The sequence below is a fragment of the Oreochromis niloticus genome, linkage group LG15 (genome assembly GCF_001858045.2).
Source record: "Oreochromis niloticus isolate F11D_XX linkage group LG15, O_niloticus_UMD_NMBU, whole genome shotgun sequence".
In the NCBI taxonomy this organism is placed as follows: Eukaryota; Metazoa; Chordata; class Actinopteri; order Cichliformes; family Cichlidae; genus Oreochromis; species Oreochromis niloticus.
Window position 1 is genome coordinate 15848090 of NC_031980.2, and position 27521 is coordinate 15875610.

Genomic DNA, 27521 nt, shown 5'->3' on the forward strand with positions numbered 1-27521 from the left:
GGATTTAAAGATTATGCCTGCCTAGTTAAGTAAAGTATCAACGTCGAATTCAATCTGCAAAACATCTGAATTAAACTTTCAACAGCCAACTCTAGATTTCTCTAAGATAACGTATTCTTATTTTACCATAGAGGGAATCTGTTAGCTTTGGCTAGAAAACACAATCCAATATGACAACAAAACAGCCTGTGATTAAGTGGAATTTGTCCTTTGGCTAGATTTTATTTTATTTTTTAGGAGGCACCTTCACAATACAAATCATACTTTGGGACACTGGATTCAGACAGATCCTAAGCTCAAGTTGCAGGTCGTAAAACAGACAGCGTCCAGATGTCTGGCAGCGGGTACGCAGCAGAGGATTTAGGTAGTTCCCTTCCAAGTCAGCTACTGGTGGTCATAGCTGACAACCAAATGCTTGCCAAGTAGTTCAGTGCAGTGGTTCTTGTGTGTATTTGGCACACATTTATTGTTTCATTGACCAACTACAAATTCTTTCTATAAATCCATCTTTAAATTTAACTAGATATGATGAGATTTTTGTGAAGATCTTTACATTGTGAATTTTACCACAACGGTGACCTGCGGCTTATTATAATATTATGACAGCAGCTTCTTCAAAAGATTGTTGTTTCTTCTCAGTCCTCGACAAATGGCAGGTAAGAGGAGAGTCCGGAAACATCACAGTGATACTGTTGTGGTGTAAATCATGAATGCTTAAAGCCTGAGCCTGTTGCAGTACAGACAAGATGGGGAAATAATGAACCTGACAGCTGGCTTTTTGCAGTCTTTTGCAACGAATTCAACTGATACAAATTAGGCTTTACCAAAATATGCTCACAAAAAAACGATGCCATATCCCGTTACTTACACCTATTAAGATACAAATTCAAGTGTTGCGACGTGTGCCGTTAGATTCTCGTTTCCTGTCTACTTGAGAAAAAGCATTGAACTCTGAAGAATAATTAGCACCTTCTAAGTACTTCTTATGTAACCCCCACTACCTTTGCCTAGTCTCTCATCATCAGCAGGCAATGCTTTACAAATGCCAAGACTGAAAAGAAAAACTGCACCACGCTGATGTAAAAAGTCAACACCTTTTTTTTTCTTTTTTTTTTTAATGACCCATAAAAATACCACACTCTCACTCCACGTTATAAATGCCCCACATTAGGGGAGTGAGTCAATAAAGTTTGAGGTAGGTCATGTTGCATAGAGGGAGGGGAAAAGCATACTGTGCAAAGCCCCATGAAGGTGTCTGGGTATGGGACTCACAGCACTTGCAAAAACTCATAGTGCATCAAATTCTCTGTGGATTTCCTTCCAAACACTTCAAAGCCAGTGCAAGCCAGCAGAAGCAGCTTTGTTCCTTTGCCACCTATCCTCACTTTCTACCCATTGTAAACCTGTCTTCATTGCTTTGGCTATAGCTCTCTATCAAGTCTCAACTGCTTGCTCTTCACATTCCTCCATCACGGGGACATAAGCCTCAGTTTCTCTCTCCCACACTATTCAGCTCTTTGGAAAACGGGGATACGGGCTGGCAGAGTCACTGTATCAAATCTATTTGTCGGTTAAACCTGCAGCTGGATTAGGCCCGCTTTTAGCCGCTGCTGCTATTCAGCAAACGTTTCGTGTGTGTTAGCTCGCGCTGCTGTCCAGTCAGGTTTTGATGGGCCAAAGCTATTCATGAAACTCCTGACTTGCCAGGAGGAGTTCAACCACCGGCCACAAAAACCTCTGACTTACTGTCATCATGGTAATAGTCTTCACAAGTGTGTTCTCATAACCACTGACATGTGTGTATGTCATTTTCCAAAAGTCTACATACCAAGAGTCTTTGTAGAAAATTAATGGTAATCATAACTGTTCTATCCACGACACCGTTAAGCGGTCATGGCAGTGATGTGGCTGGTTTTTTAGCCAAGTATCACAACAATAAAAGAACAAGAAAGAAAAAGAAAACAAGAAAAAGAAGCAACTGTGTGACTGAAAAAGCCTGGGAATCATCTGCACAGGGTTAGAAAAGCATGACCAAAGTAGCAGATCCTCTGCTATGACTATAAATCACAGCAGAGTTGAAGTCTCCAAAGCTAAAGAGAAAGGAGTGGAGAGATGAAGACCGAAAAAAAGAAGAAGTTTTACAGGGAAATAAAAAACATGCCAAATCACTACAAAAAGATGGGCTCAAGACCAAATACCAGAGAAAGGGCTTGAGATAGAAATATAAAAAGATAATGTGAAGTAAAAGTAGCCAGTAAAGAGACTTGAGTTCACAAGTTCATCTGGGGAAAAAAGGAAACCTTTGCACTCTCTACTCTTCCACCTCATCTCCAGACAATTGTGTCTGCACTTTGCAGTGAGCACAGGAAAAAGCACAAATATCAAAGATTCACGTAGCCATGGAAGAGTGTATCCATGTGTGTTTGTGTGTCGTTTCTCAAAAACCCAGCAGCACCTGATGCATACTTTGGAAGGAATTAAAATTGAATCCCTGGGGATAAAGATGCACCTTAGGTAAATTTAACTGTTCATTGCCTTTGTCTGACCACACTCTGGTAAAGTGTAAGCCTTCACACTTACCTCAACTGTGTGCATGTGTGCAGACCTGTGGGGAGCCTGTTGGGACCCAACAGTGTGGTAAAACCTTGATAATGAAAGCTATAAATCACCCTTACCACATCCCCAGCCTCAAAGCTCATAAAACTCCAGCCCACAACAGCTTGACAACAAAAACATGGTACTTTCTTTTTTTATTTTCCTCTCCCTTTACTCGAGTTCACACTATAAACATCAGTAGCGACAGCGGTAGCCATGGCAAAGCCGAGTTAACAGGAAGACTTCTTGTGCCTTCTGTGTCTCCATGATGATTAGAAGTAGAATTAAAAGACATTTTCTTCTGTTTGATAAAACCTAAAACACATTTTACATCACTTTATTCCCTTGCTAATGTAGACTTGCTGAGTCATATGAGCGCCTACATTCACAAGTAAAGCAATATAAATTTTTTAACAGTCTGTCAGTCACTGGAACCACATGTTTAACTCATTTATGTATACAGTGACAGATGAAGCTGTCAGAGCATTCATTCTGGGAAATTAAACTAATTCTGTGTCTGCTAATCTAATATTTTATTACATTTAGTCTCATATTGACTGAAAATAAAGTATGATTAAAACTGAGTCCTTGCGTGCGTTATTTCACAGACGATGAAGTCAGGAAGTTTGAGTCACTGTTAGTCAGAGATATGCCAATTTACCAGCCGCACAAAGAAAAAGAAAAATACCGCCATAACATCAAGGTAAACAAAAGAAGAGAGAGGGAGAATGAGTGTGTGCCAACGCTTTTAAACCTGACATCTAAAGACACAATCCCACTACTTACAGCAATTAGCCCAGCGTTTTGTTCTCTCTCTGCTCTTTGTTGTTCTGACACTCTAAACACAGTACCAGGTAGCATCACTACAGACAAAGCCAAAAACACTGTCTGACAAGTTCTGTGGGAGGATAGCTTAAGTTAACTGATCAAACTAACCAGGGAGATTGTCTGTCTGTAAATACAGGCACAAACATACCTCCGTGTTGTAATGATAGCCGTCTGATCGATGGTTTAGTTCTGCATGCACACTGCTGTGCAAAGGTCTTATGACTTGGTAGGAAAATGGGATTGAGTGCAAACGTATATGGAAATGGTTCAGTCAGTGTTTGGTGTGAGCACCTTTACTCTCTTAGGCAAGGTTTGTGTTTAAGTCTTCAGGAATAATTCTCCTGGCATCTTGAAGGACTTTCAAAGCTCTTCTATGGATGTTGGCTGCATTTTGTTCCATCTCTAATAAGACTGATATGGTTAAGGTCTGTGACCTAGGGAGGCCAATCAATGGTCAATGAACAGTGGATTGATAAGCAGAACGACCACGTGCATATTTTATTACATTCAGTCTCATATTGACTGAAAATACAGTATGATTAAAATTGAGTCCTTGCATGCGTTCCTTCACAGACGATGAAGTCAGAAAGTTTGAATCACTGTTAGTCAGAGATTTGCCAATTTACCAAATCTTTGCTGGGTCCCCCCAACCCCATTGCCCGACATGACAGATACTGTTCATCAGCTTATAAATAGCTACATCTTTTGTCCTTCAATTTTGCAATGTGTTCTTCCAGAAATTGGTATGACACCACTCCAAGTCACACCAAGTTTTTGGCATATTTCGGAATCATCTTGTTGGTGCAAAATTACCATTTTATACCTGTTAACCTGCTAAAGTTGGCTTTTTTTGAAGATGCAACTAAACCATTGGGGACAAATGATGTGCTTTTGAGATTCCCAGTAACAAAGTGCCTAAGAATAAAATGTAAAATTGGTTCGTTGTTAAGTTTTATGTAGATTACGCTGGTTCATCCCTTGAAGTTAGGTGTCTTTTTTTATGCTTGAATGGTTGATAAAGAAGTGTTAAGTGGCTAAATGAAAAAAATGGTCAAATATGGACTAATGTATAAGCTAAACAAAACAAAAGTGGAAAAGGTTTACCTAATATTTCAAGCAAAGCACACATTTTGAAACGCAGTTTCTATTTTACACAGAAACGCTACATGTTGTCAAAAACATGCTTGCTTTTAGTCCATGGAGCAACCCAAATATCCATAGTAGGCAGGCTTGTATTGATTTTGCCTAGCCAGCTCAGAGGCAAATAGCGATGAGGCCATCGGTCACAGGGCGATTGACAGCTGCATGTTTAATGGTCGTGAGAAACGATATGCAGGGGTTTCAAGGGCAATCGCTGTTATAAGAGATGGGAGGAGATGAGGTTAAGGCTCCAGACAGCAAGCCTGTGACACTTTGACAGATGTGAGTTTTGTACCTCACAAAGCAACACACACAGAAAAGGTCTTTGAATAAAATGCCTACTGCTAAGCTTTCTGTGCAGTTCCCTCAGCCTCAGAGCTCAAACTAAAGAAACAGTCAGGCTGTTGGTTGACTGGGGCTTTATCTGGCAAAACAAAACAATTAAGTTCAGGGGCGAGATTTTCTCGAGGCTTACCTTTCCCTCGCACTCCTTTGCATTCATGACAGCCTCTACTGCTCTACTAGTCTTTTATCTGACGCTACCATTTTCCCTTTTAAAGATCAAATGTTTTTACCTTTTCTTCTAATGCATGGTCCTCAGATCTATCTGCCTAACTCTAACATTGTTTATTTTCCTTCCTACTCTCATCTTTCTGCCATTTCTCTATCCGTTCTTTCTGTTATCACTTTCTTAGTTCCCACAACTGGGTTTCTTTTGGACGTTTTGTGGTCATATTTCCCATTTGAGAGCTGAGACAGCTGGAAGAAATGGTTTGGATATAGGCCTGTCAAAATATCAAATGGGAATGCAGGCCCAATTTGTTTACGAAAAGAAAAAAAAGAAAAGAAAGAAAAGTAGACGATTCAAATACAGCATTAGTTCTCCAATCCTCTCTCCAACCAACCCCCACGCCGAAGCATTGCGGAGTTTTGCATTTTTAAGATGTTTTTAGACACAAACTACACCTGTTTAAGAATCTATTTTCAAAACTCATCTTTAAATTGTTTAATTATGTGTGGCATCTTTTGGACTCAACGAAGCACCATGAGTGCTGCGTTAAATACATTTTTCTGTATTTAACGCAAATTTTTAATTATATAATATTTATTGACAGCTTTAACTACATTTACTCCTACTGTGTGAGAGGCACAACAAATCCACGGGGTTCCTGCTGATCGCCAACCATTGTCCGATTAAAGTACAACTCAACTCCGTTGAGACTGACTAAAACCATTTTACAACTTAACTCCAGAATATGTTGATAAAAACATGTCTGCACACTCTACAAAGTTGCCATTTATACATGCAGAACACAACAGGACAGCGGTGCATACAGGAGGTAGGACTTACATTTCTATATCCATCACTATATCTCTAAATTCTCCAGAGATCAACGTAAGCTAGTCACACATAGGATCAAGTGGAAATTGGGAAAACTGCATGCTAAGTAGCTAGCGAGGCTTAACGACCAGTCTGAGTAAGTCCAGTGCTCTTGGTAATGTCTATTAAGTTCATAGATGCATTGCATGTGTAAAAACAGCTGAACAGTGAAGGAGTTTCAGATAGATGTTACCTTTACAGACCTGTCTGGGTGGTCCAAACTTCTCTCTTATACATAGAGCATTCTGGGAATTGAAAGGCTGGTTTGCTTAAACTCAAATTCCAGTCGCCACTGATACATGATAAACTACTGCAAGCTTTAATTCTCCCAAATACATTTTCATTAGTATGACAGGTACACCAGAGATGGACACACACACTTAAAAGCTTTTTCGCCAGACATAAACATGTCTACTACTCATCAAGAGCTGAACTTTATAATCTTTTTACTTTGGATATAACACAAAACAAACACAGCCAGTGGATTGGCTTACAGTTCTTTCAGTGGTAAGCAGTAATTCAACAGCTGATGCCTAGGGAGGAGAGATGTTTTGTGTGGATTTCAATCAGTTGTTGTTGAAAACACATTTCTATTAAATGGCACACATGAGAAAACACTGGCTGTCTGCATGTCAAGATCTAATACCGTATATCAAAGACTTCAAGCTAAAACACAGACGCCTCTCCCTTTAATTACAGAGGTCTCAGAGGGCGAGATGATGAGCTTTTTAAATACAGCTTGCAGGGTCACATGGGCCTTCCTGGAAGACCCCTGTAGTAAATTATTCAGTCTTTATTCAACACTTATGATACTTACAAAAGCCAAAAAGAAACACACCAGTCAGCTGGGGACATTAACAGGAACAGGTTCTTCACAAAACTGCCCGCAATCACTGAGTAACACATTGCCAACTTGAGGGGAGAAAATGGTGTGTGCATGAGTACCAACTAGTGTAAACTGTCCTTTTTTAACAGAACATGATGAAAGCATGCGTCTTTCTTGGTGCATTGCTCCACTGAAGAGTGGCTGTAGGGATAAGAAGGCACTAGACGGGGAAGAAGGAAAGAAAAAAAAAAAGCTGCTAATTACCGTTGTTAGAGCCCTGCATTATCATTACACTCCAAGGTTTCTGACAACACAACAACTGTGCTGCCATGGCAACACTGTGCCGAAAGAGATGTTGGTACTGTGGCTCTGTGTTTCGCCCATTTAATTTTGCCTCGGAGATCTGCTGACTACACGCAATCAGTCTGTTCAACATCAATCTGATCATTGACCTGCACCTTAATCCTGAACCCCGCTCTGATGAGCGCAGGTGGACACATCAGTCAGCTTGGCTGGCACAACTTCACCCATGGGCGAAACAACACAGCACAGCTGGGTTCGTCTGATATTATGTAACCCAGCGCCACCCCCGCAAGGCCTTGTTCACACCACAACACCCCTCTCCTCTTACTCCACCTCCCTCTAGTGCACCGTTGGCTATTTGTAGCAATAGGTGCATTGTGAAACAAGAGTGTTCCAGTACAAGCACGGCTCATGGGGGATATTTGAGGAGGAAAATATTTAAGGTGGCCAAAACAAGCAAAGAAAAAGTTTATTTTATGCATTGGTCAATTTTTAGATTTTGGGTTATATTTTGTTCCATTACTTGTCTTATTTCAGACCAGCAGAAAGAAAATGACCAGAAATACACCTGTAAGTGCTTTACAACAACCTGTCTACAGGATGTTTATGCAGAATAAGATACTTGAAGTAGCCAATGTCTCATTTGCATATTTAAACCAAAATACACACACACACACACACACACACACTTACTTTCATATCTTAGTGAGGACATCTAATTGACATAATGCTTTCCCTAACCACTTACCATAACCCTAACCATCAAAAATGAATGCCTGATCCGAACCCTCAGCTTAAACCTAATCATAACCTAATCGTAACCCTGACACTAAAACCACATTTTGACCCTCATAAATGCCTTCAAACTCATGGGGACGGGCATTTTGTCCCCAATGACTGTCGGTCCCCACAAATATAGTGGCATGCCAATTGTCTGTCCTCACAAAGATTTTTAGTGTCGATATCTATGGGGGGAGATAGGGCTGGGCGATATATCGAGTTTTTTTAAAAATATCGATATATTTTTATACGAGATATAAGATGTGACAATATCCTTTATATCGATATAGTCTGTGTTACGTTATAATTATAGTTGTGGAGCCACAAGTTTGCCTCTCTTTCGTCCACTTTTGTCTTTACGCAACGTTACTCGACCTCGCCTCTCTCCTTCACTGAACACAACTCCCCCTCCTCCCCCATCGCTTCACCTCCAGGCAGCGACAAGATGGACACGGCAAATCTCCGTTAGCGAGTTACTGCGCATCGCCCCGTGCGTGGGGCTGGACGGCGTCAACGTGTTAACGAGCTAACCACGCTAACGCCATGCAGCCCAGAGGGGCTGCACAGCCTAAAATCCTTTCATTCTCTCAAAAGTTGACAGTGCGCCTTTTGTATGAATTCTGGTTGTGCTTGATGACCACGAACCGATTTTATGTGGTACACAGCGCACAGCAATCTGTCAAAAAATGTTTTAGTTCGACTTTGGTAAGCTACGGAGCTGCACCGCTTGATGGATTGTCGGAGCATTACGGCTACCGAGGAGCCTCGCGTAGTAATACGTACTGTGCTTCAACGTAATATTACCGTATTGTGTGTATAAGGACCATAAATGGCACCTGTTAAGAGACGTGGTTATGCAGCTGATTTCAAACTCCAGGCTGTCAGTTACGCAGTAGAAGTTGGGAACAGAGCAGCTGTGAAATCTGTCTCTTTGTTATTATGCTCAGCGTCTTTTAGTTTACATTTTGACTGCACAATTGTGAGCTTTTTGTTATGCACAAAAACAACAGTTTTATTTTATTTATGGAGCATTATTATTTAATAAATGCTCATAATTTATTTTTAACTAGTTTTTTTCATGTACATCTATGCTGTATGTTAATAAAAGTGCCTGTGTGACATCTGGGACACAGCTTTGACTAAGAACTCTCTTTTTGTTCTTACTTTATGGCTTTAAAACAATATCGAGATATATATCTTATATCGCCATCCAGCTAAAAAAAAATAACGAGATATGAATTTTGGGTCATATCGCCCAGCCCTAGGGGGAGACTACTAATTGTATTTTCCAATAAAAATTCTGCCTCATACTTTGAGCCAGAAATGTCCACTTCTGTTTATGCACCAACATTTCCAGGTTTATTCTCATCTTGTATTCCAAAGGTTTCAACAGACGGCTTTGTTCATGTATTATTCAGAGTCTGATTTACAGAACATTTTATCCCCCCCTCCGAAAAAAAACATGGGGAAATAGACATTTTCTCATCAGTGACAGTAAACTGGAGGCAAAAGTTTGATTTTGGTACAGAAACAAATAATTTTTCCTTGTGGTAAACTCATTGTGCATTCCATGACTCTAACTGGAATTGATTATGGTGATATTGTTTATATGCATGCCTCCACCTCCCCACTGAAGCCTCTTGAATCTTTGTCTCTCAGTGCACTGTGTTTCACAACATGTGATACTTTCCAAAATCATTGCTGCATGTTAGGCCCCAGTCACACAGACCTAAAGACTATTCCATGACACCCCAGGAAACTCCAGGCGCTGACTGGAACAACAAGCATTTGCAGACAAGCAAACGTCTTCCATGCAAACTGTTGGCGACCTCAGAATCCATTGCTAACCTGTCTCTCGGCCTGGGTGAGTGAGGCCTTATAAGTAAAAGTTAGATGGTCCTCCTTAGAAAGGAGCAGGAAAGCATGCAAATTATATATAAGACTCTACTTCAAGAATCACCTTGTTACCTCTAGACCCTTGCTAATTTATTTTCAAAATTGACTGTGTCTGAATAAAGGATTCAGTATTTTCTGATTTATGGAGTGATACAAGGTCATATCCAAAATCAACAGTTAAAATTTTTTTTGGAAAAAACAACAACAACAACAACAACAACAACAACAACAACAAAAACTTTATCTGACGTTCAGATAGCTTTTTAAATAGAAATCATTTTTAGACAGATAAGGACTCATTTACACATTTATATGTAAAATCTTAAAAAAAAAAAAATACAACAAAACTACTAATCTTATTAATTAGTTTAACAAAGTTTCAATTAAAAATGTGTGCAAATTAATTTTCTTACCCTAATCACCTGTAGTAGAACACTGTAAAACTAAATATGCATGAACAAATTGGGGCTTGAGCAAAACTACCGCTCCATGAAAGCAGATTGTTTAATGTCATTTCCAACAATTTGGTCTTTTTATACTCATTAAACAGAATGAAACATAAGGTTGATTGTGTGGGACAGACACTCCCTTCAGCTGTAGTTTAACACTCTTACAGATGACTAGCTTGTGGCACTGCTTTAACTGCCTGTAATAGGTCAGATGAGATTCCAGTGTTGTCTCCATCACTGATTCCAGCACTGATTCTGCCTTTACTTCTTGGAAACAATTTTTGTTACTAAGCAATACTTGCCAAAAGTGGAAGTGCGCCCGTTGCCTGGCAACATTAGCTTACTGAATCTCATATCAGGAAGCAATGAGAACCACGGGTGCTTTGAGCTCGAACCCTCCAGATACTTTTCTCATCTCCGACAGTAGAGACTGTGAAGTCCGACTACAATCAAGCTATTCAAGTCATCTGATAGCACATTACATCTTGTAGAGCTCATATCTCCACACCTGACTACTCATCATAATCCCATACACAAGCATAAACTTTAAACCACAGAACAGTAGTGGATCCCCACAGGTTATTTACTACATTCAACTTGTTTTTTTACTAACTCAGTCCTGCTTAACAAAGACAGAAAAGGGACACTTCTTTCCAAGCACTACATCTGTGATGAAAATTAGGGAAGCAGCCTGAAGGGTCCATTCATTTAAGCCTCTCTTCAAGCACAGACAACCCTCCACTCACCCCATCCCAAGTCTAAGGGATTTTAAAGGTAGTAATTTCATTAAAAAACCACCGTGTGGGCTCTCACTGAATTAGATTTTCTGCTAAACTGGCCCTCTGTCATTAGAAAGTGCCACTGGGGCAATCAACTGTCCAACTATTTGCTAGTTACTGAAAAACATGAGTTTTCACAGGCACAAACCACTGATCGAGCTTTCCTCTCTTCAGCTTGTGAGACCCAGCAGAGGCACCAACTGGAAGCTGTCAGAATACTACTGCAATGGATCAAAGCGCTTAGTGGTAAATCACCACCAAAGACCATCTAAAGCAGAATAGCCCTCTCTATTTGAGTGACTGGGTAATAAGGCAGTATCCATTTATGTTGGCAGGGAGAGATGTAAGGTAATAGGGTAGCAGGAGAAATGTGTAGTTTGATATGGAAGCTTTGTAGCAAACAAGGTTACCATCACCTGCGTCAAGGATTTTCTGGGAATGACAGAAAGCGTATGATAGGTTCTCTTTGAGAAGTCTGATGAAGGTCAAGAAAACCCTAGATGTTTCATGTATTGGTTAGTCAAGGAGTGAGTCACAAAATTCTTATCACAAATTATCAGACCAAAGACTACATCTGTAAATCAGATCAATAAATTACAATAACCAATTTCAGCATTCTCTATGTCAATAAAAATGTTCACAAACCCCAACACACTGATATATCGCAGGTAATCTTCATCCAGTTTGTGAATGAAAGGAAATTCTAATTTATGCTAATATTTTCAAAGACTCACAATCTGGGCCAAAGTTCACATGCAAACCTACTGAGGGTCACCGCGGTTAGGACTGCATTCATTCACTAACTGACAGCAGGAACAAAGCCCATAGCAGCTGGTTTCTCTACAGCAACATGCGCCAGTGTGTGTAGCACAACACTTCAAATCCCACTTGTCCAAATAATCATTAACCAGTTCAGCCCTGTGTAAATATTTTAAGAACCTTTGTCAACTAGAAGGTAAATACACACCTTAGCAAGAAGACACACACATACATACACACACACACACACACAATAAAAGGAGGCGGGGCTCAGTAGTGGGACGTCCAGATTTCATTGTTATTCGGCATGTTGGGCTAACATAGGGTTGAAAACGATGAGGTCATCCCTATTGTGTACACCAAGCATTCACACACATACCTCTGCATGCCACTGCAGACCGTTGGCTCAGTTGAAACACAAATGGCATGAAGCTAGTTTTTGGGGGGTTGGGGGATTTTTTTTCCTCTCATTTTACCAAACTTTTTTTTTTCCTCCTCAAAGTCATCAAAATAAATCCAATAAACTCAAGAATGAAAACTCTACTTGTGTTTGCAAGGCTGTCACCTCAAAAGCCAAAACACTCCCATTCTTCAATAAGCTCAGTGAACAGAACGGTTGCACTGAGCAATACAGATCATGACAGGCTACTTTCCTGTTGTGGTTTCTGCAGTCACCACCTGCAAGCCAGATGATGTGAGATTGGGCACTGTGACCCATTTTTCCAGATTAGAAGAAAACTATCTGCAGGTCTACTTGACTCCGTCTCATCCTTGTTTATGTCCACTAGTGGAGCACAAGATAATTAAGGCTAAAACAAGTAGAGACAGACTATAGCAAACAGTCCAAACAACTGGATTTGCTGCTTTTTTGAGTGTTGAGCTCTTTGCAACAGAATAAGAAAGCCGCCCTTGTAAATTGGAAAGGCAGTGTTTTAGTACTGTATAGACTAAATAACAGATTCAAAAATAACCAGAGTAATGAAATGAAAATAAGCCAGAAGCCTGAAATTTATCTGGATAAAATAAGCACCCTACTCAGTTACCAGCAACGACTGAGGAATTCCTACCTATCAGCATCATCTGTAGCTTTCTATGCGCATCTGACAAGCAGGAAGACCGAGCAGGGTTCAGCCAAAAGCTGCTACTGCTGATTTCAGTAAATCCAGATGGATTTATGTGTTTACCATCCCTGGCACTATCTAGGACCTCCTTGGAACCAACAAACCCGAGCAAGATGTCTTTCATTATGTGGATCTGTCCTCCACATCACGAGGACTGATTGTTGGGGCTTTATTTAACATTTCTTCCTAAGATAAAGATGCCACCACATGCACTGAAAATCTTTTTCCATGACCCTTTAGCAAATATAGTTGTTTTTGTTGGAGACCATAATACCGCCAATGATCGGCTAAATGGGAGAAAGGCTTTATCCTCGGTCGTGGCTAAACTCAGGCAAGAAGTATCCATCTATCCCTTTATTGCTTGTTCTACTCAAGAAGGCTGTAGCCTTTAATGTGCACTGGGCAAAGGCTCAGTGCATGCTGAGATAAATTAAAAGCTCAATTCATTTCAATTTTTGATATTCTTAGACGCAGGGAGTTGGTGTGGGGGTTTTATGAGCAGCAGCTGACAGCCATGTTTTGACTTACATTTAACCCTCAATAAACCAAACTATTTCAGTTGCCAAAATAACAAGCTTGAGTAATTTCTTTATATTTTTCATCCAAAGAAGCAGAGTTACTTGCTATTTTTAAAGTGGTCTTGACAATAGCTCTCCAAGCTTTCTGAAGGTCTTTCAAATGTTTTTCTTGAACATTGGCACTGAACACTGACCTGTGACTCATTCTACAATAAAAAATAAATAAATAAAAATATGCATCTAACTCAAGGAATGAACCCGTGTTGTGTCTATACACAACACTTTAACACAGAACCACTTTTAGACTGCAGCTTTATCTTTTTTTCTAGATTGTGTCTTTTGTTACTAGCAGCCTGTTACAAAAAAAACACAACTTGTTCCATTTTCTTTCATTCAATCTATGAAAAGAATGCAGTTTGACGGGCACAAAAACTGTATTTTTACACCAATAAAGTGATCCTCAAAGAACTGTTATGTGAAAACCTGACATATCTGTACATGGTACATAGTGTGTCCTTCAAAGATTTAAAGAAGAACAGAAGTATCAGGCCCATCTACAGCAGATAAACAGCATTTGAAAGTTATGTCTTTAAGAACATAAGACCTGACACAGGACCCGAGAGGTGATTCTGGTCTTTCACAAGAACTGGACTGAAAGGAATCAGTCAGATCAGATTTTGACCATGCAATATAATCTGGAAAGAATCCAAGTGGCTACAACTTCATTTTTTAACATGACAATGATCCCAAACACACTGCCAATGCAGTAAAAGGATATCTGGATAGAAAAACACACAATGGAACACTATCAGTCATGGACCTCAACATTATTAAAGAAATGTGGAACAAAATGTAATGAAAGGCAGCCTTGGAATGTCCTTCAAGAAGCTGTAACAACTATTCCTGAAGATTACTTTAATTACAAGAAAGCTCGTTCAGGAGTTCAGGCTATATCAGAGAGTAAAAAGTTGCTCATACAAAATACTGACTGCTACGTTTGCTAGAATTTTACAAATTGTTTTTACTTTTATTAATCCATTTCCATGTATGTTTTCACATTTCAATAAATTTACTACCCCCACTTCCCATTTTCCTAGAACAATATGAAGGAATGAGCAGTGGCTCAAAACTTTTCACAGTGCTGTATAACACAGCAGTGTCATTTCAACAACAAAAGATAGATGAACCAATACTTTGATACAATAATCACCAAGAAACTCAAATGAACTTTTCCACCTTCATGCTTCCATTTAAAATAAAATTTTCTGTAGACGTTTCATTTTGTTGTAGAAATTATTTATATAGTACTGAAATATCTTAAACTCAAGACTGGCAAAATTACATGTCTAATTATGGGGAAAAATAACAACAAATTGCAATTTTTTTAAAAAGCCCATGATGTTAAAATTCATCCCGAGTCAGCCACTCTAAGGTTAAAGTAACTTGAACACTAAATCCCATCTCTGGCTGAAATATTTGCTCCATGTATCTGACAACCATGCCCTCCTCCCCTGTTTGGCCACATTACCATAAACATCAACATAGCCAAAAGATTATCTGTTTGAATTGTTGTGGCTCACTGGGAAATTACAAGCAAGGAAGACAAATCAAACTGACAGTGAAATCACAACAACTGTCAATTACAGTGCACTTAATGAATCAATTTCAAGGCAGGGAAACAACTCAAAAGCTTGTTGACTTTAATACCAGATTTTTCTTTTTGAAACGCCTCTTCACACTATGGCAGCTCAGCAATGCGTACTTTAAAACAGAAGAAGGGAGAGAGAAAAAAAACTCATATCCCCTTTATCACATAAAATAATCAGCTTCTTCCAAGCTTATAGTATGCCACACTAAAAGCAATATAGACTGCAGATGATCAAAAAAGAAAACTTAAACCAAGCACATGACAGCTTTCCAACTTTAAGAAGTGACAGTTTCCCTTGGATGAAAGAAGCAACTTCATCCTGCAGTGCTGGATAATGACCAGGATGTATGTCTTCCTTTAATCCCGTGCCTGTTTCCCTTACTTGTGCGACTGTCGTCACTGGAGGCTTTCCTACAGTTGCGCGTTCAGGAAATGGCACATTAGACCTTCAGGCTCCTCCATAAAAATGCATTTGAATTTTTCAGGATCAAATTACTACTATAATGAAGCTGTGAAGCTGCCAAAACATACAAAAACAGTATTTATACAAAAGGATAATCTTGTTAAGTCAGGACCACTATAGTCTAAAAATAAAAATTGCCATTAGGAGTCATTTATATTTGGTGTCATGGCTCTGATGTCACCTTTCCATGGATAACTGATGGCGAAGAGAGCTGCAGCAAGATCATCAACATCATGACAAGGAAAAGCTTGGATGGAGGTGGGTAGCAAAGCAGCTTGCAGATTTGTAGCAACTGAGGACAGCTTACATAGAACACCCTGCCTGTATGCTATTTGCCCACTAAATGTGTAGAAGAATATTAACTTGATGTGAGCTAGGATTGAAATCAGCCCAGATTTTTTGTTTTGCGGTTGCAAACCGCCTGAAGGAATGCTACGCTCAATTTCTTGTGCACTCTCTCAATGATATGGAAGAACTCGAGCAGCTTCTCTGGCCAGCTTGGACTCAGAATAATTAACTGTGTGCACTATGTAGTTAAGCGTGCTCTCATTTCAAAGTTTTGCCCCAGGAATTTAGACATTAACTCGAGTGGGTACTCGTGCCTCATGCTTGGATACAAATGCAGGAACATTTGAGAATGGGTCAAACGTTCCCAGAGGATGTGGGTGACAACACATTAGCCTCACTTCTTGAATTCTTCTGGACAGCTTGCTGCAGTCATATTAAATATCATGTATCTTTTTTGGAAGCCCACCAACAGCAGTGTGCTATTAGTCTAATCATTTTTTCAGCATTTTACATCCAACCATTTAGCCAAGACAGGGTCTCAAGGGGAGCTGGAGCCAAGCCATCACAGGGCTACTGCAGAAGAGCAATCATTTAAGCTTACATTCACACCTAGGGCCAACTTGAACCCCAACGTGATCCCCAATGAACCTAACAATCACCATTAGAAGAAGCAAGAGTATCCAAAGAGAATGTAGAAAGCCACAAGAACAATATGTAAAATTCCACATACCTCCAGTCAGTCAGTGAATTTGAACCCAGAATCTTTTTGATGTGAGAAGACTGATCGAAAACCACCTGGCAACCATCTGTCTCTCTGCATGGCAAGTGTTTGCTGAGGTTGCTGCCTGTCGCTAGGTGAAATTGGTCACAAAGCAGTATATGTAGATTCACAGAAAACTTTCTTGTGAAAGGCTTGGTCTTTAGCACATCACCCATAGTTTTCATGGAAGACATTTGCACTCTGCAAACTGTTACCAAGCAGCAATGAAACTGAAGAGTGTGACGCAAGCTGTAAATGGAGTCCATTTGCCAAGTGCCTTTTGTAATGTGTTGGTTGTGGTAGTATAGCACAAGTTTTACTTTGAAGGCAAACTGTCTCAATTTCTAGTCTGCATTACACTACAAGTTCCACTATCGCTTGACCAGTAGTTGACGAGTGTTTGGCCAGCCCAAGGGTCTTCAATGACCATGGTATTTTGATAGCAGCCAAAGCAATGTAGTGCAACACCCTCTTTGCAACCAATTCCACTCAATGATGGCCAGAAAACTCCAACAACCTCTACCAATCACTCACCAACTGACTGGAAAACACATTTTACCTAGCAACTGAAGCCTGTAACAATTCTTGGAATAAAATAAATACATTTTCCCTTATTTTCACCAGCACCTCGTAGGATATAATCCACTACTACAACTGAAAGGTGCCATTAAAGTACAAGATGTCTGTGAGCCACCATTGAACAACAAAAACAAAAGAAAGCAATACCAGCTACCAGTTGTTGGAGTTGTAAAATGTGTGTGGCCCTGTGAGATTGGATCCTACCACAGAAACAGTAGAAACATGCTGAGCCAAAGGTAACTAAAGCGACCAGGCAGTCTTGTGCAGAACTCCTTCAAATAAACGAAAATGAGGTCCAGAATAAACTCTGCTGTGTAAGGCTAGTGTGACTGCCACGATGGTCATTAAGAGCATTTTGGGGTCAAAGTGAGGGTCAGACAGTTGTCAATTTAAACACCTTTTTTTTGCTTGAAATGCCATCCTGAAAATACATGAATATAAATATAAACATAAAAGTGGATGGATAATTTCCTACAAAAACCCCAATTTCCTTTTTCAAAGAACATCTCACTCCTGAGCCTCAGAAGTTCTCCCATTTCCACTGTTAACCAACATCTAACATAAAACATCTAAAATTAAAAATATATATAACTGTCAATCTCAAAAACAGAGAATGTTATCCAATATTTAAAAGCCATGTGTCAAATGGAGAGACAGTATTAACAGAGATGCTATTTGAAATTCCAATACTTTTCCCACTGTGTAAGTTTCCTTTTTGTTTGTTATTATTTATTTCCAATTTTGTACCAGGAAAAACAAATGAAATATACATAAATAAATCACAGCTTTAGCCCCTTATCTTTGTAAGAGCACAAACCCAGTCATGCAAATACATGAAAGTAATCCAAGATTTTAGGACAAACAGAACAGATAAACATTGACTACTGCCACTTCATGTCATCTAAATTGCTGACAGAGTGATGGCAGTAAAGAAGATAGATATAAGCGGATTTCAGCCAACATATTAATGAATCCCCAATCATTAAGCTATTGAGAGGCAAATACAAAAGCTACATGCAAAAATAAAGAAGACAAAGGTACACTCTGTCACAGACACACAGTCCTTGCTGTCTCTTTTTTACCTTGCTGTCTCTACAACTCTTTATTTCTATTTTCATCTTTTTGGTTTTAGTCATATTTCTCCAGGGTCTTCTCTCCTTTCCCCTACAGCTGTCCCTCTGACTCAGACTACCAGCTTCAAAGTGGCTAAGGTTATTTAAAACCTCTGAACTTCCTCTTCCAAATATAATACACTTTAAGTTTTATTTATTTATTTCTTGCTAAACAGGAAAGGAAATTTGTCCAGTTAAACTGTCAGGATGCAAACAATTAAAACAAACCTTCCAACCAATCAGTGAGCACTGCATGAATCACTACATATTCTGCATCTACTGAAAATACACAGGGAACTGATTATTGACAGGAACTTCAACATCTCTCTATAACAATTTGAACTAAAGAGATTAAAACTTTCATAAAAAGAGACAATTTACAAGATTTCTGCCAGAAAAGCTGTTAGGCAGTCCGCCAGAAGTGCAAATTGTATGGCATAGATTTGAACAGCAGAACTGTGCAGACACATGCACCGCTGCTCAAACAGAGAAACGAATGATTAACTCAGAGTAAATTAGTGAATATTACTGGACAGATTTCGAAAAAGTTCTACCAGATATTTTGAGTAATTTTACACATTTCTACATTTCCAATGATAGACCACAACTTACAACCAATTTCATGATAATGTGCAGCTCGGATTATTTTGATGAAAACAGTCACAACTTGTTATCTTCAGTTAGAAAAGATGTGTCATTTGTGTTTTTACAGAATTTCATGTGTTATTGATTCTGAGAACTCAAGTATAGTTGTAAAGGTATTAAATTGGTTTGAGTCCAAACTGCTTGTTACACAAATTCAAAGACTCGCAAACATGGCTCGAATCACTTTTTCACCTGTGTTTTTAAAGTCTCGCTGTTTATCGAGTCTTCGCAGTACGTGAAGCTGAAAAGGTCAAATAAAAGCAAAGTCAGTGAGCCATTTCAATTACCACATACTATTTACTGTCATTATGCAGAAATATTAACTTCACGCACTCCTTGGCTCAGGTTGTGGGTTGCCAGATTGCACTAAAGATTAAACTATATGTAATGTGTGGATTTTAGACGGTTTCACAGGCAATCGGGCAACTTGTCGCATGGGCTGTCCAGCTGAAGGCACTGTAACATCCCTGTCGGAAACACGTGTTTGGAACACCAAAAAAACAACCACCAACTTATCCAAACAGAGTCAGCCGCATAAATAAATACCTACACATGAACAGATTTCCTGAAAATTGGTTATGTTTTGAGCATTTTAAAGTTTAAAAACCTGAAAAATAGAAATTATGTTGGATATTTAAATCACCAAAAATCAGTACCTGTACTGGTCTTGCAAGTCTGTCACTTAGGCTCTAGTACAAATTTGTGTATTTTGGTTTCAGCTCCCCCACAACCCTGAATTCGATAAGCAGAAGAAGATGGATGGATGGCTGGATAGACAAATATAATGTCAAGGCTGTGCTGATTACAAGAGATTCCTGGGAGAAGGAGCAAAATGCAAACCCAATGGAAGATGGTCTTTAAATAATAGTAGGCATGCCATATATTTCTCCAAAATGGTATTTAAACTATTTAAATAACTATCTTTGTAGGGACACTATATGATTCACCCTTGGCAAATATTAAGAACTCTAAAACAATACAGAAAATGCTAACCACAAACTAAAGTCAAATTTACCCGATGACATTAAAAATATGGGATAACAGCAACCATAAAAGATTGAGCAACCAGAATGGGTTAAGTTGTCAAATAACTCTCCCAGTACTAATAACCCCAATTTGAATAAGAAATTCAATCCAGTTCAAAGCTGACACTCAAATGATCATGAGTGCCGAAATTACGATGTAATTTCAGGAAAAATGGCTTGCATGGATTTCAAGTTGCACCTCCAGACACAAACACACACAACAATTTCCCCCAAAGATGGCACAAGAGAGGCGGCAGCAATTAACAAATCCAACTGGGTCACAAAATGACTTTTTTCACTAATACCAACTCAGGCAGCCAGCACCAGCAGCATCCATTTAGCCATCCAGAAAGACAGAAATTTGAGAGCTTTGTCTGCTTGGAAACAGATGGCAAGGCAGTTGGTAGGAATTTCAGAAACACTCCCGTACATGTTAGTCTTATCCCCTAACAGTTTTTGTACTCGGTGGCACTCTTGCAATTTCATTATAGAGCTGAAATGAGGAAGGGTTGAGGACAGTCTGAGAGAATTATTATTTTGACACAAACTCATTGTAATGCAGGATAATGAACACGTGCACCCCTGCAGTCAATGCTTTCTACCAGTTAGCTGACATGCTGTTGTTGTTCTCTCACTTCTGCAACAGCAACTAGTATAATGCTGATAATAGCCAAGTCATTCAGTCACACAGGACATGAACTAATAGTGAAATTCTGTGTCAATGATAATGTCCAAAAAAAGGAAAGGAAAAGAAAATAGAAAAATAAATCATTGTGATATCACACCTTTCAGGTCTGTATCCAGTGCAAAACACATAAATCAGTAAATGCCACCTCATTTACTAATGTCAGTCAACAGGTCCAAAGAGCCAAACAGCTCTTTTTAAACATTTAAAAAAAAAAAAAAAAAAGATATTTTCAAGGCTGTGTCTAATCATATTAAAAACTCATGATTTCAATACTGACCAAAGGAGCTTTAAAAAGTAATCCCTCTTTGTAAATGACTATTCTTATGATTATTTTATTATTACGTTGAATAGAGTCGTTTGATAGAGCATCATAAATGTGGAAAAAGTAGGGTTTTTCAGTTATCATCATATAAGTCGGACAAGCAGTTGAGAAAGGAGGAGGATGTGCATACATCACAAAAAGTATAAAAGACTGATGCAGCTACTGTGACATAACCCATTGGTTTCTGAAGTCCAGTTTTGAAGCATCAAGATTTTCCATTTTCACCTTCGCCAAATACTCATTTGAAGAATTTGACAACAACGGGCCATAATTACAGTGAAACTGTACATTCGTTGGCTACCAACTTACACATTGATTCTCCGAGCATGATTTAGACTGACCAATATTTCCAAAATGTATTTCACGTTTCATAGATTAATGCGAGAAGACAGTTGACTGGTGTGACCATTAGTCATGTGGCGTCATCTTGACTACCATTTTGTATGTGACAGTTGGGGCTGTGCCATAACATAACATCCATGATAATCCTGTTATAACTTTTTTTGCGTGATATGAAACCATGATATCATAATATCGTTGCTATAGCAATACCATGCATTTATATTCCCGAGTGCACAAAATAAGACAAGCCCAGGCATGTCTGAGAGCAAGATCCTTGTGTCAACCTTGAATTCCAATATAATACATAAAGAGCTGATTCAACAACATCCAATAATGCACAACACCTAGAAATATGCAAGAAAACAGTTCCTGATGAAAGTGGTGAAACAACAAACTTGTTTCACCACTCAAGGCAAAACCAAAACACTGTCAAACACATCCCTGGATGGCATTTATAAAGACTCTAATGTGAGCGCCATGTCTATCTTTTATACTATGTACGTAACACACAAGTGATTTTCTCAGTATCCACAACCTCCCTCGAGTATTGAAGATAAGTAACATACAAAGTATGATAACGAATAATTTCTACACCATGCTATAGCGTCAAAGCAGTATCCTGCAACCCTGAAACTTATATCACTGTTTCCAGTAAAGAATGATGACTTGAAAGCTTTATTTGAGTTTACCCTTTGATGTGTTTACTCAAAGCTGAGCAGCATCAGACCAATATTAAAAGCCTGGCCAGGAGCAGAGGCCCAAAGCCAGATGGAATATCTGTTTAACCATTCACACCAATCTCAAAACACTGTATAATTACAGATTACGGCATCAGTCTGAAGAGAGCACCGACAGCCAGAAAAAACAGAATATGGGTGAAATTGGTGGCTAGTTATTCAGTCTGCAGCAGAACTGCAATCAATTCAATTGTTAACACTGCAAAACTAGATTGTAAGGAATTTAACCTGGCTTTTTTGGATAATTCGATTAGTAAACTTAAAATGTTCAGCCAACCTGCTGTGTGTAGGTCGGTGGGTGCCAATGTATTAGTATCTTATATTTTATTCCAAGCTAATTCCTCCAAATTGCAATGAAATAATAAGGAGAGCAAGGGCACAAATGATCCCTGCCTAATATTCTAGCATTACAATATCCATATGAAGATACTCCACATTCAATCTCCATCCTGGCTTCTATTGTTTGTAAGGATTATACATTTATTCTGTAATATCTAGGCTGTTCTTGCTTTCAAGGCTTTTGTACAGTACGTTGTGTTTACTTCTATGTGGATTAATCTGCCTAGTCATTGTTTCCCGATGCTTATAGATTTTTCCTCTCTCATTTGTCACAACTGAAATCTGAAGCCTTTATAATCCACAGTGCTTTCATCTGCTACAATCCACTTACAGCCCTAATTAAAAAGTTGTTTCACCAGACAGACGGGAAAGTGGAGAACTGGAAAGGGATCCAAGTCCCCTCACCTCAGGTGGAATGGCTAAAAGTAACTGCTTCCTCTTGTGACCTCCTTTTTTCTTTTCTGGGTGCTTTGAAAAGGCCTGACAAAGCCTTCATGGGGTTTCATATTTATCCTCTGCAAAGGACCATGGATCAAAAGAGATAGGCAATTTCACATATCAGAGAAAACACCGCAAGGGCTGTTTGTTGAGTGAAAACAAAATGCTGGCTTGCACTTCAATGTGTCAAGAGCTTACAGACCCAAGCTTTCTAACATACCCTGCACTTAAGTATTTGAGGATACAGTTTTTCTGTTGACTACTTAAAATACTTAAAAATTATTTACCAAAACAGGTGCCTGTACAAAACCCATGCACATCTGATGTGAATCAGTCTGAAAATAGTTTGATGTTCATCTGTGGCTGTCTGCTTTTTGCCGTTAGCGATGTCTTAGCTACTCCTCCATTTCTACCAGTGGCTTTGACTTCTTGCTCATTTTTTCGCAAGATCAGCATTTGCTAGAAAAATGTGGTCATTGATAGAGTATATTCTTACATGTTACTTCTGTTCCCAATAAGAGTTCATTATTTGGTCATTTCTGTATAAAAAGGGGAAGTGAGCATGTTGGTCACTAATGAAATAGACTAAAATCATGGTCCTACAACTACAGCAGAGAGTATTATGATGTTTAGTGCAACTGCAACCTTACCTTCAAATAGCTCAGCTAGCTCACAGGAGCTTGGTTGCACACACTAATATGTGATAGGCTGTTACTCGAGATAAGTAATCAATAAGATTATCAATAAGAATAGAATGTGAGACATTTCTGTCAACCACAGAGCAGCATCTGAGGAAATTTTTTTTTAAAAAGGAAAGAAAAGAAAAGCAACCGCCAAATTGTCAGCAAAAAGTCACCATCTGAAAACATTGTCACACTGTTTAACTAGTTCCTTTATTGTCCGGGCCATCAACAAGGTAATCAATAAGGTACATTTCTCAGAAATGACATCCTTTTTTCAATGCTAATTAAGATTCTTGGTATTACTGCCTTTTAAATTCAAAATGTGATTAAAGTCTGCACAGCATCTGAGTAAGAATCCCAGTATTGTGTATTACAGCATTTTGCCAGGCCAAGTAGTTTTATTCAATAAGTCTGCCCTACAGTATGATCTACTTACTGTTACAGAGTATTTCTTGCTCTGTTATTTCTCAAGAGACAGCCTACCCCAAGACCTTAAACAGAGTGAACTCACATTCCAATCTCCAGCATGTAAAGAGTCACCAAAACAGACAGACAAAAGCACAGAAAATGAAAAGGTAAGCTCAAGAAAAAGAAGCAGCATACATCATGAATCAGGATTAATGCAGAAAGGATCGACATGGGCACTCTGAAAGAGTGACATGGTAATAGACAGAGATAAATATGAGGGATGTGGACAGAAATGAAGAGTGTGTTATAGTCCCCGGCATGCCATCCACAACAGAAAGAAAGCAAGCCGAGAGGAAAAGGCACTGTCAGTGATGGGCAAAAGGAGGAGGGAATCGTGGGAGGTGGGGAGAAAAGGAGCAGCAACAGAACTGAGACAGAAGGGGAGGATGAGGCAGTAACAGTGGAAGGGAGGGGAGCATAGTGAGGCTAGCGTGGTATATTGTAAACAGGTAAGACCCCATTATCAGATACTGTCAGTGATGCATTACACGTCAAAAGGGAAAGTGCTAGTATCCCAGTTATGGGATTAAAATGTCCTCCTATTCCTCACTTTGCATTTCTCAGATTCTCTCCTTGAGCACCTCCAAATCCTTTCCTGTCCCAGATGGGGCTAAACTACACATTTGAGACTTTTTCACCATATCCTAATAGAAGTGTTTATTTAAACTGCAGGATTTTGCTCACAAGAAGACACCGAGGTCCTGGGAAATCCTTTATTTGAAAGCAGTAAAGAACCCCCCTGCTGTGTGCTTACGATGGAGAGGGTTCATGCACACTGACCTAGGCTTTCTAGCAAAGCCTGCATTCAAGTCTTCGGGGATGCCATTTCTCTGTCAACCACAGTAGTTGAAAATAATTTATGCATCTCACAATCTTGACCGTCTCATTCATTCAACTCGTGCTGCTTAATCTAAAAACATCTAGAGATGTTTCAACATCCCAAAGCACTTAAAATAATCTCTCAGCTGCCCACCATCAGTGCTTGAATTTTTTTTTTCTCCCCTCACATCTTTTTTTAATTCAGCAGCTACACGTGTGACAGAACATGTGCGCCTCCACCTACACACTCAATTTCAATAGTCTACTTAATATTATAAATGCGACACAGCTTCCAGATCAGCTCAGCCTTGGCATTCACAGGCACTGATGAGGGAGGGCTGATAGCATGAGATGTTCAACCGCTATATCAGAGTTTGTTGGGGTTTTTTTTTTTTTTTTTTTTTGACGCAGCTGCTGCAGCAGCCAAAGCAAAAAGGACAAAGCAGCTCAAATGATGTCGTGGAAGGAAAGCATCTCCAGCGGTGCCGTTGTGTTGTTCGAGTTGAAAATTAGACCCATCCCAGTCACCCAGCAAACAGAAATGTCATGTCTTTGATGTGTCCATTTAGGAGTTGTCAGTGAATGAAGCAGAGTGTTTCTGTGAGTGTGTGTGTGTGTGTGTGTGTGCGTTAACACCATCCTGGAGGGGTAAAGCTGATAGCCTGGGGGCAGACTCCACAGGTGGAAATGGCAGTAAAAAGAAGTTAAAAAAAGAAAAAAAAAAAGAAGACAGAGCATCTACAGGAGGTCCATTAACAATAAAAAAATCCCCCCCCCCATGGTGACAGAGAGAGATCTCAGACACATGCAAGTACTAACCTCTTTAAGACAAGCAAACTTTAAGAAACTTAATTGGCCTAAACAAAAAAAAGAAAAAGAAAAATGTTCACTTCATTGTTAAATCGTTTGATGAGCCAAGCTTCTGAGGCATCTTAAATGTAGCACTCCTACATCACTATTCAAATGTGACTAAACTACACTGACGGCCATTTTGATTAATGAGACTGGTGTTGACAGAGCCTTAGGTGGAAATAACTTCATTTTTGATTTCCAGCAAGTTCCTAAGCTTGCACTGCGCTCTGAAAATAACACATCACATGCAAGTAATACCATGAAACAACACGTGAGTCCGGTGATAAGTAATAAACTTTGCATCTCTCATCACATCCCTGACTGATCTCTATGCCAATCAACACATTACAGAGCTGTGAAATGCTGCAGATGTCCAGGCAAACCATTCAAATCGGCAGCAGCAGTGCCTGCTGACAGAAATGCACTGCAAATCATGCATTTGCACCAAGAGCTGCTTCCCCAAGACATTTCTCTGATGAAAGTAGCCCCACAAGTCTTAACGCCAGCTGCAGCGTCCACATGTAAGATGATAAGACAGACAGCATAGGTTGGGATACACAGGAAACCCACTAGAGCGGCTGCGGCTAGCCATCCCCAATTATGCAGCAGTCACGCAGAGACTTAACCAAACAACCATTACCTTTATCTGATCGTCATTTTCGCAAGATTTCCTGTGTCTTTAAGAGCAACGGTGAATCGCTGTCTGCATTTTTAACTGTGGTGTCTGCGTGCATGTGTCAGAGAAGACACCGTTAACTGAATGGGGGCTGAAAGCCTGCTCGTTATGATACAGGTAATTAAATCAGATACATGCTGAGAGGGGAAATAAAATCCACACCAGTACCACGTAAACGTTACCTGAGCGCCAGTTAAACTTTTCAGCCTTGTTTTCTCTACCTAAAATATACTGCATTTATCCAAATACTTAATCCACACTGGTGTTTAGCACACTAATAGCAGCTACAATCCGGCTAACCGAATACTAATGGATCTGATATCCCCCAGTTTCTATACGCACACCAACGGAGAAGAGAGCGCACTCACCTTTATCAATTTCCACCTTTTCGACAGGAAAAATAACGCTCTCGCTGGTCATTTGGCGGCGCACACACAGACCGTAACTGCTGTAAAGTGAACCGGCTGTCAAAGCTTCGTAGCAGAAAACGTCCGCTGCTTTTCACCTTTGTATCTCTTGCTGTCCGAGCACTCCGCCGACCGCCTCTCGGTTTGTTCAAATCAGAAGTTCATCCAAAGTTGCAGCGGTTCGCCCCGCCTCGCGAAGGCGATTAGGTCACCGCCTCCCTGTAATCCTCTGAGCTGTACTCTCGCGATACGGACAGCCACTGCTTATCAGACTGCGTAGCCTCGCGGTGACACGGCGAATTGAATTAAAGAGAGGCCGACCCAGTGCTGTTGAAAAAGGACAGGAGAGAGGGAATGCGTTGCTCTGGCAACACAGTGGCTAGGCTTTCAGCGATACCCCCCCCCCCCCCCCCCCTTTTTTAAAAAAAAAAAAATTCAAGCCAGTGATGTTGTGGCAGGTTTGCGTGTTGATAAACATTAGCTAATCTATCTAATGCTTGTATCGAGGACAGAATAACAGGAAGCTACCTGCTGGAATGTGTTTACCCGGTCTAAGAACTGTCATTTGGTTTTTAGCTGCTACATTGGGATATAATGAAGTATAATGAAGGTACTCTTCATTACTTAGATAGCAGTACCGAGGGGTAATTTTGGCACTATCTGTATAAAAGAATACAAGCATCGAAAATGATGAAGAGAGGCATTAAAATATTTAAATGTATCTATATTTTGGCTATAGATAAAACCTATCCACTACATTTGATGTCATTAGCCATTTCTGGGTCCAATGGCTCTTAACTTACACAAAGAAAACAAAGACTGAGACACATTAGAGTATTAAAATTATTAGTGTAG

General features: G+C 39.6%; 1 protein-coding gene across 3 annotated transcripts in view; it reads right to left on the reverse strand.

The window, feature by feature from the left end:
- The window catches only part of sipa1l1 (signal-induced proliferation-associated 1 like 1), a 90405-nt gene extending 63437 nt beyond the window's left edge, over nt 1–26968 (reverse strand). For all 3 annotated transcript variants that reach the window (XM_025898772.1, XM_025898773.1, XM_005475035.4), the window contains exon 1: nt 26628–26968. The gene's annotated coding sequence lies outside the window, so the exon portion shown is untranslated. The remainder of the gene's footprint in view (nt 1–26627) is intronic.
- Nucleotides 26969–27521: the final 553 nt, after the last annotated feature.